The sequence below is a fragment of the Panthera leo genome, chromosome C1 (genome assembly GCF_018350215.1).
Source record: "Panthera leo isolate Ple1 chromosome C1, P.leo_Ple1_pat1.1, whole genome shotgun sequence".
Taxonomy (NCBI): domain Eukaryota; kingdom Metazoa; phylum Chordata; class Mammalia; order Carnivora; family Felidae; genus Panthera; species Panthera leo.
This window is the reverse complement of record NC_056686.1, coordinates 9,509,627-9,520,959: the sequence shown is the minus strand read 5'-3', so window position 1 is coordinate 9,520,959 and position 11,333 is coordinate 9,509,627. Positions and strand designations below refer to the sequence as shown.

Genomic DNA, 11,333 nt, shown 5'->3' with positions numbered 1-11,333 from the left:
ATTCGAGCGCATGTAGACACCCTATGATGGATGGAAAATGGCAGGTGTGCCCAGACACGGGGAGAGCTGTGCCAGCACGGGCCTCCCCCTGCAAGGCAGAGCTGCTCCTGCAAATCCCCAGTTCTGAGGAGCACAGCTCCCCAAGAAGAGAGAAGGGCTGTGTTAGGCACACTCATTTTTCTTCCAGCTGCCCTTTTTCCCTGATGAGGAGGCCAAGAACAGCTCCCTCTACGTAGCAGGAAACGTTACCCCCGGGAGCCCTTTGAGCGCTGTGGCCAGCCGTGGCCTTAGCCGCTCTGCGTGGTACCCAGACCCTTCCTCAACCAGTGTTGAATCTGTGTTTAACCCATCACTTAGGCCATCGGAAGTTTCTGTTTGGATTTCAATATCTTTTTCTGATTATAAAATTCCACTTAGAAGCTTTGTTAATCTTTCATTCTTTTTCTCTGTGTGCACATCTGTAAAACTAATTGGAACCACACTGCACACACAGTTTTGTAAACAACCCATTTTCACCTAATGTCTTCCTCATCACCGATGGTCTTCTAGAACAAGGTCTCTAAGTGCAGCACGGCATTTCATTACGTGGACATTGCACAATTTATGTAACCGGTCTTGTGTTGCGGGGTATTTGCTATGGGCTGAGTGTTTTGTGTCTCCCCCGTCCAACAGATTCACATATTGGAATCCTAACCCCCAAGGTGGTGGTGTTAGGAGGTGGGGCCTTTGGGAAGGGATTCAGTCATTAAAGTGGAGCCCTCAGGAGTGTGGCCAGTGCCCTTGTAAAAGACACCCCACAGAGCTCCCTAGACCCTTCTGCCATGGGAGGACAGAGCGAGAGGATGGCCATTTATGAACCAGGAGTAGGCCCTCACCAGACATGAACTGATTGCTGTTGTCTGTAAGACATAAGCATTTTGTTCTAGCAATTTGAATGGATGAAGACAATATTTCCAGTTGTTTCTTTCCCTTTCTTGCTTTCCTTCTTTCTTTCTCTTTCCTCCCTCCCTCCCTCCCTCCCTCCCTCCTTCCTTCTTTCTTTCTTTCTTTCTTTCTTTCTTTCTTTCTTTCTTTCTTTCTTTCTTTTTCTTTCTTTCTTTCTTTCTTTCTTTCTTTCTTTCTTCTTTCCTTTCTCCTTCCTTTCTTTCTTTCTTTCTTTCTTTTCTTTCTTTCTTTCTTTCTCCTTCCTCCCTCCCTCTTTCTTTCTTTCTTTCTTTCTTTCTTTCTTTCTTTCTTTCTCTCTTTCTTCTTTCACCATTATAAATAATGTGATGAACATCTTTGTGCACATCTCTGGTCATCAGAAGGCTCTAGGCAAAGATCAGATCTCTCTTTGGAAGACCACAGGGGTAGGAATGCTGAGCGAGATTTAGGTGGTGGCAGAGACTGGAGACAGGAAACCAGCTAGGAGAAATGTCTCATAACCATCAAGACGATGAGGCTCACTCTCCTGGACCACAACTGTGCTCAGCTGGGGAAGGGGATAAGGACACAAGAAATAGACGAAGGGAGATGTCCAGGACTTGCTGTCAGTGGATGTGGGAGAAACAGCAGCATCTGGGGACATAATAGTGATAATGGTGAAGACAATTAGAGCATTAGAACTCATACTTATCAAGGGCTATTCTAAGCTTGTATTATTCTTTTCATCCTCATACAACCCTTGGGCGGGGATCCTATGATTCCCATTTTATGGAGGAGGAGAATAAAGCACAGACCGTTTAAATAACTTGAGCTAACCTCGTGTAACTAGCAAATGGTAGAGCTGGGACTCAAATGCTGGCAGAGTTTTCTGCACCGTCTGCAAGCTCAGCTGGGTGCTCACACTGCCCACCTGTCCTCGTAGCCTGGACCACAGCATGGTGGCTGGTGGCCCTTCTAACACGGGAGGGGAGGCGTTGGACAGAGTACGAGCGTTTTATCTCTGAATGGAGCGCAAAGCCCCTGAGGCCCCAAATGACCCCGTGGGATGCCTGTCTGCATTCCCAGGCCAGTGCTTTGTGCCTGGATGTTTGCACAACAGGTCTGAAGTATAGATTTGTCCAACGAGTACACGGTCACGTGACCAATCAGAGGCCCTGCCTTAGAAGCTGGGTGTGGTTGGAGGAACACACTGGTGACTGGGACCGGCTAGGCTGCCTGCTTGGTTTGTGGGGTCTTGGTGTATCTGCAGAGCCCCAGCCACTGAGTGCCCCTGGACCGGCAGCCACCTGCCTGGCCGACCCAGGGCCATGGCTCTCACCTTGACGGCAGCCCAGAGGAGATACCGCAGAGAGAAAATGCTACCAACTGGCTATTGACAGGTAGCTTCAGTGTCTCCTTGCATGCTTGCCTTCTTTTCTCATCCCTGCTCCCCGCCAGGGAGGGGGTCAGCCTTATATAGAGGTGCAGTAGGCAGTGATCAGAAGTGCAGTGACCACGAGGGACAGCAAGAAGCCCCCCAGTCCCAAATCTGCCCTGCCCCCCTCATTGTTACCCGTCTCCCTCCCCCCCCCCCCCCCCCCCCCCCCGACCCCGCACTGGCTGCTGCTTCCCAACCTCCTGCCATCCCTCACCACTGTCAGTATTGGCCGTTCCCTCTGATGCACTCGACCATTTTCTTTACATAACCATACACTTTTAAAGTCACTTACTGACTTCTGCTTTGTGCTAAGCAGGAAGAGCTGTGAAATGCCCAGCCATTAAATGCAGATGTCCTGCAGATCCGCGGGAGGTCAGTTCTACAAGGTGCTGGTTGGTCCTGGGAGACTCCGTTTGGTCAGCGCCTCCAAAAGGACCTTATTTGATGCAAAGGCATTTCCTGGTGAGTGAAGCTTATTAATCCAACTTTACCCAGGAGTAAGATTCAAAAATGAGGGGGTCCTCCATAAAAGCAGGTGCTGGTATATTCAATCGGTTGGAATGGAGGGCGGTAGTGGAGGGGAAGTTGGAGGATGGCAGGAATGGACTATGGAAGGGATGTCCGGCACTCTCCGGGAGTCATGGCCGCCAGCAGACCTAGGAAAACAGCTGCGGGGGTGGTGGCTGTTGCTAAGAGTAGGTGAAAAATTGGAAGTCAAAATCTGGCACCCACTGAGGACTTCCATGTGCCGGGCCTCTCCTTAATCCTCAACAACAGTCATATGAAGGAAGGATGTTGGTCCATTTCACGGATGAGAAGATTGAGGCTCACCTAGTCTCAGCTAGTCCACAGCTGGTAAATGGCACCAGGGTACAAACTCACCTCTCTCCAGCTCCAGCGCCCTGTGTCCTCCTGGGAAGAGGCAAAGATAGTGGACCATTCACATGACAGGGTCTCGACATCTCTGGTCTCAGCCTGGGGCTGCACACCAGCCCGAAGTCCATTTGAAGTTAAGGCCAAGTCCCTAGAACTATGCCCCCCTCTCCCCACAGTTGTCTTGGCTGAATTGTGTCCCCCAGCACTAACTCCTGCCCATTTCACCCAAGTCTTCCATTTGAAGATGAGGTATTGAGCAGCGAGGATAAGAAAAGGCAGGGTAGCAGGCTTTGGGGGCTCCAAAGGCAGGTCAGTGGGACGTGTGGTGGGCACACCCCCCACTCCATTCCTGTCCCTCACATCTTCCCCTTAAGAGATTTCCAGTCTCTTATCTCCCACTACCCAGACTACAGGTCAGAGCCCCATCGTCACCCTTGTTTTAAATAACGTTATTAAAATATAACTTACACCCCGCCAACTTACACTCATTGTAAGTGTACAATTCAATGATTTCTAATAAACGTATAGAGTTGTACGACCATCACCACGGTCCAGCTTTAGAACATTTCCATCATGAAAAGTTTCCCCCTGCTTGTGTGTTAGACCCCACCGCCACTGTTTTCCGTGGGCAGATGTGTTTTCAGTCTCTCTAGATTTCTAGATTTCTAGTCTCTCACTCATGATGTGCCACGGATCACTAGTTCATTCTTTTTTATTGTTAAATAGTATTCCACTGTGTGGACGTGCAAACTTTATCAGTCTCCTGTTGGTGGACATTTGGGTTATTTTCAGTTTGGGGCACTTATGAATAATGCTGCTGGGAGCAGTAACCTAGATGGTTTGGGGTGCACTTAGATTGTCCTTTCTTTTGGGTAGATTGCTAAGAGTGCTGGTGACATCATCTCCCCCTTAAATTGCTGTGGAAGTCTTCTAGAACTGTCTCTCCTGACTCCAGTCTCGCCTCTCTCCAATCCAAGCCCAACGTTGTCCTCATAACCACCTCTCTGAAAGGCACACTCAGTTATGTCTTTTCTCAGCATAAAGCCTTGCAAGAGCTCAGAACAAGGTCCAGAGTCCTGACCCTGAAATATATATACAGTGTTCTCCCTGGTGCCACCCCACTGCCCCCTCTCGAGTAGCCCTCTCACAGCGGGGCTCACGCCATCCCGGGGATGTCATTGTATCCACAATATTCAAGCCCACTTAGAAGGCGCCCAGTCAGTATTGTTGGATGAATCCATGGAGCTAGTAGCTGTGTGACCAGAGCTTTTCAAATACTGATACAACACCCAGGTATTGGGCCACCAGACCCTGGGACAGCTGCTAAAGAGGGTCAGATAAAAGCATGGACTAGGACTCAGGAGGCCTGGGTTGCTTTCCAGCATTGATTTTAGAAGTTTAAAGAACCTTTCTCAAACATTCCTGGCCAAATTCGGAAGGATGCTGTAAGATCTCTTTGCCTTTATATACACAGTTCTCCCAGAAACGTATTTTTCTTACGTGGAGCAGACTCCTCATCTGCTTGAAGAACTCCTATTCATCGTTCAAAAACATGGTCTGCCATCACCTCTTCTGTTCATACCTTGCCTGTTCCCTCCCACCCAGCTAGAATTATCATTCCCTTCCTCCTCTGTGCACTGCATTTTGTATACATTTTGATCCGGGCATGTTTAAAATTTTTTTAATGTTTATTTATTTTTGAGAGAGAGAGAGAGAGAGAGAGAATGGGGGAGGGGCAGAGAGAAGGAGACACAGCATCTGAAGCAGGCTCCAGGCTGCGAACTGTCAGCACCGAGCCCAACACGGGGCTCAAACTCATGAACTGTGAGATCATGACCCGAGCTGAAGTCAGACACTTAACCGACTGAGCCACCCAGGCGCCAAGATCATGGCCTGGTTCACAAATTATTTGCTTGCAGGCCTGTATATGACACTAAGCTCTGTGTCACGGGATCTGGGGGAACTACCTCCCATTTGCCTCTTTATCCCAGGGTCTTGGCACACAGGAGCTCAGTGCGGTTTATTCTTTAACTGAACTGAACACTCTCAAGCTTCTCCTTCCCCCGTTGTCAAAGGGGAATGACAACATTTGCCCTCGCCGCCTGAAGGCATTTTTTAAATGAGAGTAAAAGGACCAATAAATAAAAATCCCTTGAAAACGAGCATGAGAGGCTCCATGAAGGCCGAGTCCAATAGATGCTGCTTGGCCAGAGCCTCTGGTTACTCAGCTGGACACAAGTTGGCCTCACTTGGCTCAGGAAGTGCCTGGGGCTCTCCTAAGCCTTCAGGACCATCACTGTGACCATGGGTGTGGTTGGGGGAGGTCAGTTCAGAACTGTGTTTAAGAGCTCATGACTGTCTAAAAATCTGTCCTCATCACCCTCCAGCCCCTTCCCCTGCCTTGTTTTTCTTCCTTGTCCTTATCATTCTGGGACATCATCCAATTTAGTGATTTGCTTGATGAATGTTATGCTGTGGCAACAGAGGCTGTTTGCTCACCCAGATCCTCTGGCCCACCCTCTTTGGTCTCCGGCCAGATCCCGCTCCCCAGCCCCTCTTGAGGTTGAATGTGGCCACGGGACTAAGTTTCGTTCACAGAAAACAAAACAAAAATGACGGTTGCCTCTACCCCCAGGCCTAGGTTTAGCACGCTGGTGGTAGTCCCTCGGTGCTCCCTTCCACATTCCTGCCCACTACACAGACATAGTAGCAGCCAAGCTCCTTCCAACCAGGTGAAGACAGTGTCCCAGGTGCTGAGCAGAGCAATGGCTTGGAAGGAACCTGGGTTGTCTCCAGTGACCATGAGGGGCAGGGCTGCCCCTCCCCCCCCCAAATCTGGGAAACACGCCTTGAATTACTACTTGAGAGAGGAATCTACTTCTTTGTTCCTTGATTTAATACATCTCCAGATCTCTTTGTTACCACAACCCAGCCTTCCCCTAACTAATGCACGCTGATGCTCTGGGAGAGCTGGGACTTTGTCTTTTTTTGTTGTTCACTGCAGTGTTTCCACTGCCTGGCCCATAGTAGATGTTCGAGCTCAAATTTGCTGTATAAATAAATGAAGCCAGATGTCCAAGTTTGAACCAGGGACGAGCCATGTTACCCTAACCCTGTGGACCTCAGTTTTCTCACCTGTAAAGTAGGGATAGTTATGGGACCCAACATTCAGATTATCAGCAAGATTAAGATAATATAGTTACAGCCTACAGAGCAGTGCTTAACATATAGCAAGCCCTCCATGTTAGATACCGTTATTATTATTATTGTAAAAATGTCATGTTCTCGGCATCCTTTGAGGTCTTCAGTAATATTGAAAATGATTTCATGTCAAATGAGAAGAAATCTCAGGGAAAAAATGAGCCAAAGCAGCTAGGAGAGCAGATGTGTCTACTTTTGCCAGTGGCTGGCACCAATGAAGTGTATTCACCCATTAATGGCTTGCTTCCTGAACTTGGGGAGTGATGGCTTTGGAAAATACATGCAAATTTATGCAAATCACAAAGTCCCATAAAAATAGCCTCCGGTGTGCCCCCACATTTACTAGAAAGAAGTCGGGTGGCTCTACACTATTTGTTCCCATCTGCCCTCTCAGAAATTCCGACACACCTGGAAGGAGAGAGGTGCGTGCACGCACGTGGAGGTGTGCACGTGGGGGCACGCGCAGGGCTGTGTGCGGTAAGGTGGGGGGAGGGCAGGAGAGGCTAGCGAGGACAGCTTAAATACTGCTGTGCAATCAGAGATGTGTGGCTCGTCCAAAATAAACTTTAAAATGCCAGGCTCCGAGGGCCTGCCTCCAATCAGTGCCTCCACTCTGCAGCCCCGCGCTCGTTACTACAGACCCCGCTTGAGGACACGGGAGCCACAAATGGAGCACAGGAACCTCGTTCCTGGTTTGAAAGAGCTCGCCAGCTGTGCAAAGCTGAACCCTCGGAGTCTTGGTTTCTGTTAAACGGACACAACGACCCCTGGCCTGGTCAACCAAGTGCTTTGAGGACTATCTGCGATTATGGGTAGAAGGGGCTTTGCAGTCTGACAAGTGGTTCATGAGAGTGCTTGGGACCACCGTGCTTATTACTGTGAAGGAAGATGTAGGCAAGGGGCAGAAGCCACAGGGCCACAGAGCAGTCTGCAGGCCTTGTGATGTTGAACAAATAATTCTGTGGCATCATTACAGAGACCCATACCTCTTGAACTTTGCTTTGTTTTATATAGATCTTTTTTTTTTTTTTTTTTTTTTTTGAGACAGAGCATGAACGGGGGAGGGTCAGAGAGAGAGGGAGACACAGAATCTGAAACAGGCTCCAGGCTCTGAGCTGTCAGTACAGAGCCCAACGCGGGGCCCGAACTCACTGACCGCGAGATCATGACCTGAGCCAAAGTCGGACGCTCAACCGACTGAGCCACCCAGGCGCCCCTATATAGATCTTTTTTTATGCTTATTTATTTTTGAGAGAGACAGACAGACAGAGACAGAGTGTGAGCTGGGTAGGGGCAAAGAGAGAGGGAGACACAGAATCTGAAGCAGGCTCCAGACTCCGAGCGGTCAGAGGAGAGCCTGATGCGGGGCTCGAACTCACGGACCGCTCGAGCTTTGCTTCAAAGCTTTGGAAAGCTTCAAATACTTCCATATGGCAGAATCATTCATTCATACATATGTGCACTCATTGATTCATTCAGCAAAGACATCGGGCACCTGCCCCAGGCGGGGCCCTATGCTGGGTTCCAAGATTCAAAGATGGCAAAGACACAATCTTTGCTCACAAGGACGTTTCTCTGCTGTGTCCTTGCTCCCAAGGACCTCTTTCTTCTCACACCAGAGCTCACTAGCCATCCAGCAGGGGAGACAAGTACGTCATCAATAACTGCCATGCCGCATACAAGAAACAATAATAGAAGCCTGGAGAGCAAGAGGTGGAAAATAGAGAAGATTTGGCTGCACCTGGGAAGGTCAAGGCCACCTGGAAAAATGCATGGTGTCTTCCAGGGTGAGCAGCAGTCTGCCAGGTGGGCCGGCAGAGGGAATGCTGTGCGCCAGGGTACAGAAGCATGAAGCCACATGGCCATGTGCTCCAAGATCTGATTTGGGAAATATGGCCAACGGTGTCAAGATGCGCCTTTCCCCACTCACGCCGGCCCGGGCATCCCTGACGCCTCCAAATGCCTGTGACACTTATGAACCCATGAGATTTGTGTGGTGGTTATATTATACAGCGAGTCCTTGAATGGCTTGCTGCCTGCTGCTCCCGTGTGTCCCGTCTCCTCAAGGGGACTGTGAGTCATCTGAGAATAGAGGTTGTCTCCTCCATCTTTGTCCCTCTAGGACCCAGGTCAGTGCCTTTCTTGTGACGATTAGGCAGGCAACAGACGTTTGTTGCGGGAAGTGTCCAAACGGACGACAGTGTCGGGACATTGCTACTTTTGAGATGTTGTGCCACATGCTGACTTGTACATTATCTCATTTAATCCTCCCAATAACCCTACAAAGTGGCTACTACGAGTCCCCATTTTACAGATGCAGCAACTGAGGCTTCGCGAGATTACTTGCAGACGAGATACAGCTTCATCCTGGTGAACTAGGATTTGAATACTTGGGTGACTGGCCCAAGGACCAATGGTTTTAGCTCTGACTCTACCCAACTTTACTGCCCTTGTTCAGTGCACTTAATAAAACAGTATGAATTGGAGTTTTACAGACGGGCATGTAAGTCCTAAGCTCTAACCAAATTGTGGTTATTTCTTCTCATGGCTGCTTCCTAAGCCATGGCTCCGGAAGCATGTCCCTGTTCTGTCTTTGTATCCCCACAACTAGCACGGCACCTATTCTCCCAGGATGGAGAATAAGGGGACCAGGGAATTGTCTGAGCAATTCTGGAAGGACTCCCCAGAAGAGGCCAAGTTTCTTTGAGCCAAACTGGGAAGCTGGTGAGAGGCAAGACAGAAAGAAGGTGTGTGCGAAGGCTTGAAGGTGGGTGTGATAAAGCCATTTGCGGGTGCTGCGTGCTTTTGATGGAGTGGAGAGGAACTAGAAATGTATTTGGAGGAGCCCCCAAATCCCAGACTACTTTAGGGGTGTCACTGGAGCACTATGTGCTACACACACAGTTGCCTTTCCCTCCATGAGACCAGAGTTGAGGCCAGTTTTGGAGGGATGACAGTCCTTGCTCCCCAGAAGAGGTGGATGGACATCTTCAGGTGAGACACCACTGGAAGCTATTGATAAACTGGTAGGCCAGTTGAGAAGCATCACCTGCAGGTAGCAATGAACTTGATTAAACATTTCTTCCGGGACTATTATGCTCTGGGGCTGAGTCTAGGAACTGGGTCTACATAATGGCCAGGTATTCCATTTAGTGGCAGAAGGTAAGTAAAGTAACAAGCAAGCTAGGTAATGTCAGGTGGTAATAAAAGCTTGGAAGTAGGTGAAACAAGATGGTAACATAGAGAGTAACTGGGGAGAGAGTGAGGCCAGTGAAAGCCAGTCCAAGGAGGTGACAGTTGAGCTGAGAAAGCCTGATGACCAAATGGCACCAGCCATGCTAAAAAGCTGGGGTGTACAGATGAATTAGAAGGATCAGAGTGGCTAGAGGGTGGGGAGCCAGAGGGGGAGTGGTCCCCAAATGGCGTGGGAGAGGCGTGTGGGGCCAGACTGCACAGGGTCTGGTAGGATTTTATGCCAAGTGCCACAGTGTATTAGCTAGCTATTGCTGTGTAACAAGTTACCCCAAGAAGTAGCACTTTAAAACAAAACACGCTTTATTTTTACCTCCCAGTTCCTGTGGGTCAGGAATCTGGGATGCCCTCACCGTGCCCTCTACTTCAGGGTCTCTTACAGTCAACCATCAAACTGTTGGCTGGGCTTGTGTGGTGGCTTGCTGCCCATGTGGTTGTTGGTAAGATTCAGTTCGTCACAGGCTGCTGGTCTGGAACCATCCTCAATTCCTTACCATGCAGGCCACTCCAATGTAGCAGCTTGCTTCATCAAAGCACACAAGCCAAAGAGGCAGCAGAGAGAGAGTCTGACAGCAGGACGGAAGTGACCGTCTCTTGTAACCTAATCTTAGAAACGGCATCTGTCACCTTGGCCATATCCTACTCATTAGAAGTAAGTCATGGGCCTTGCCCCCAGTCAAAGAATATCAGCAGGGGGCATCACCGGGGAGGTCCTGTTAGAAGTCTGTTGGCCTCAGGGCGCCTGGGTGGCTCAGTCGGTTGAGCGGCCGACTTCGGCTCAGGTCATGATCTCGCGGTCCATGAGCTCGAGCCCTGCATCGGGCTCTGTGCTGACAGCTCAGAGCCTGGAGCCTGTTTCAGATTCTGTGTCTCCCTCTCTCTGACCCTCCCCCGTTCATGCTCTGTCTCTCTCTGTCTGAAAAATAAATAAACGTTTTAAAAAAAAGAAAAAAGAAGTCTGTTGGCCACACACAGAAGGCCACTGGAGGTGTCTAAGCAGGGAGATGACGTGATCTGATGTATATTTTCAAAGGATCACGTTGACTTTCTTGAGGACGTGCAGTGTGGGCAGGGGTTGGGTAAGAATGGAAGCAGGGAGGCCAGTGGGGGCTTCTGTGTGAGATGATGCTGGTTTGGACTAAGGAGGTAACAGTGGAGAGGCAGAGGACAGCCAAGGATGCCTCACCAACAGATAGGAGGGGCTGGGGACAAGCACAGAGGAACTGAGGATGACTCCTGAGCTTGCAGTCACATGGCAGGATGAGGGTGCCTTTGACTCCTGGGACGCACGCTCTGCGTTTCTTCTCCCCTTGGGAAAGAGAATCCTCATCCTCCTCTGGCCCTCCCCAAGGTCACACGTTCGCTGGACGGTTAGCCAGCCATCAGGAGCACCGGCCGGGAGCACAGCACAGATGTCTCCTTGTGCCGGGCTGAGGGACTGACCCCCATGTCCTCGATCTGATTAGTCCGCCCACGCTCAGACCAACCAAGCCAGCGAAGCGGGGACGTGGTTGGAGAACCGCTCGCCTGGAACTGCCCTGGCAAAGTCATTCAGCGCCCCCTGGTGCGTGCGTGCGTGCGCGTGCGTGCGCGTGCGTGTGTGTGCGTGCGTGTAGGTCTCAGACGGTCCACGGTTGGAGTGGGGAATACGGTAGAGGGAAGG

At 50.0% G+C, this 11,333-nt stretch overlaps 1 long non-coding RNA gene across 1 annotated transcript; it reads left to right on the top strand.

Moving 5' to 3' along the window:
- The first annotated feature begins 1,338 nt into the window (after positions 1-1,338).
- LOC122227182 lies at positions 1,339-4,833 on the top strand. The gene is made up of 3 exons (XR_006205916.1): positions 1,339-2,303; positions 2,658-2,803; positions 4,692-4,833. It is a non-coding gene; the product is annotated as an uncharacterized LOC122227182 (long non-coding RNA).
- Positions 4,834-11,333: the final 6,500 nt, after the last annotated feature.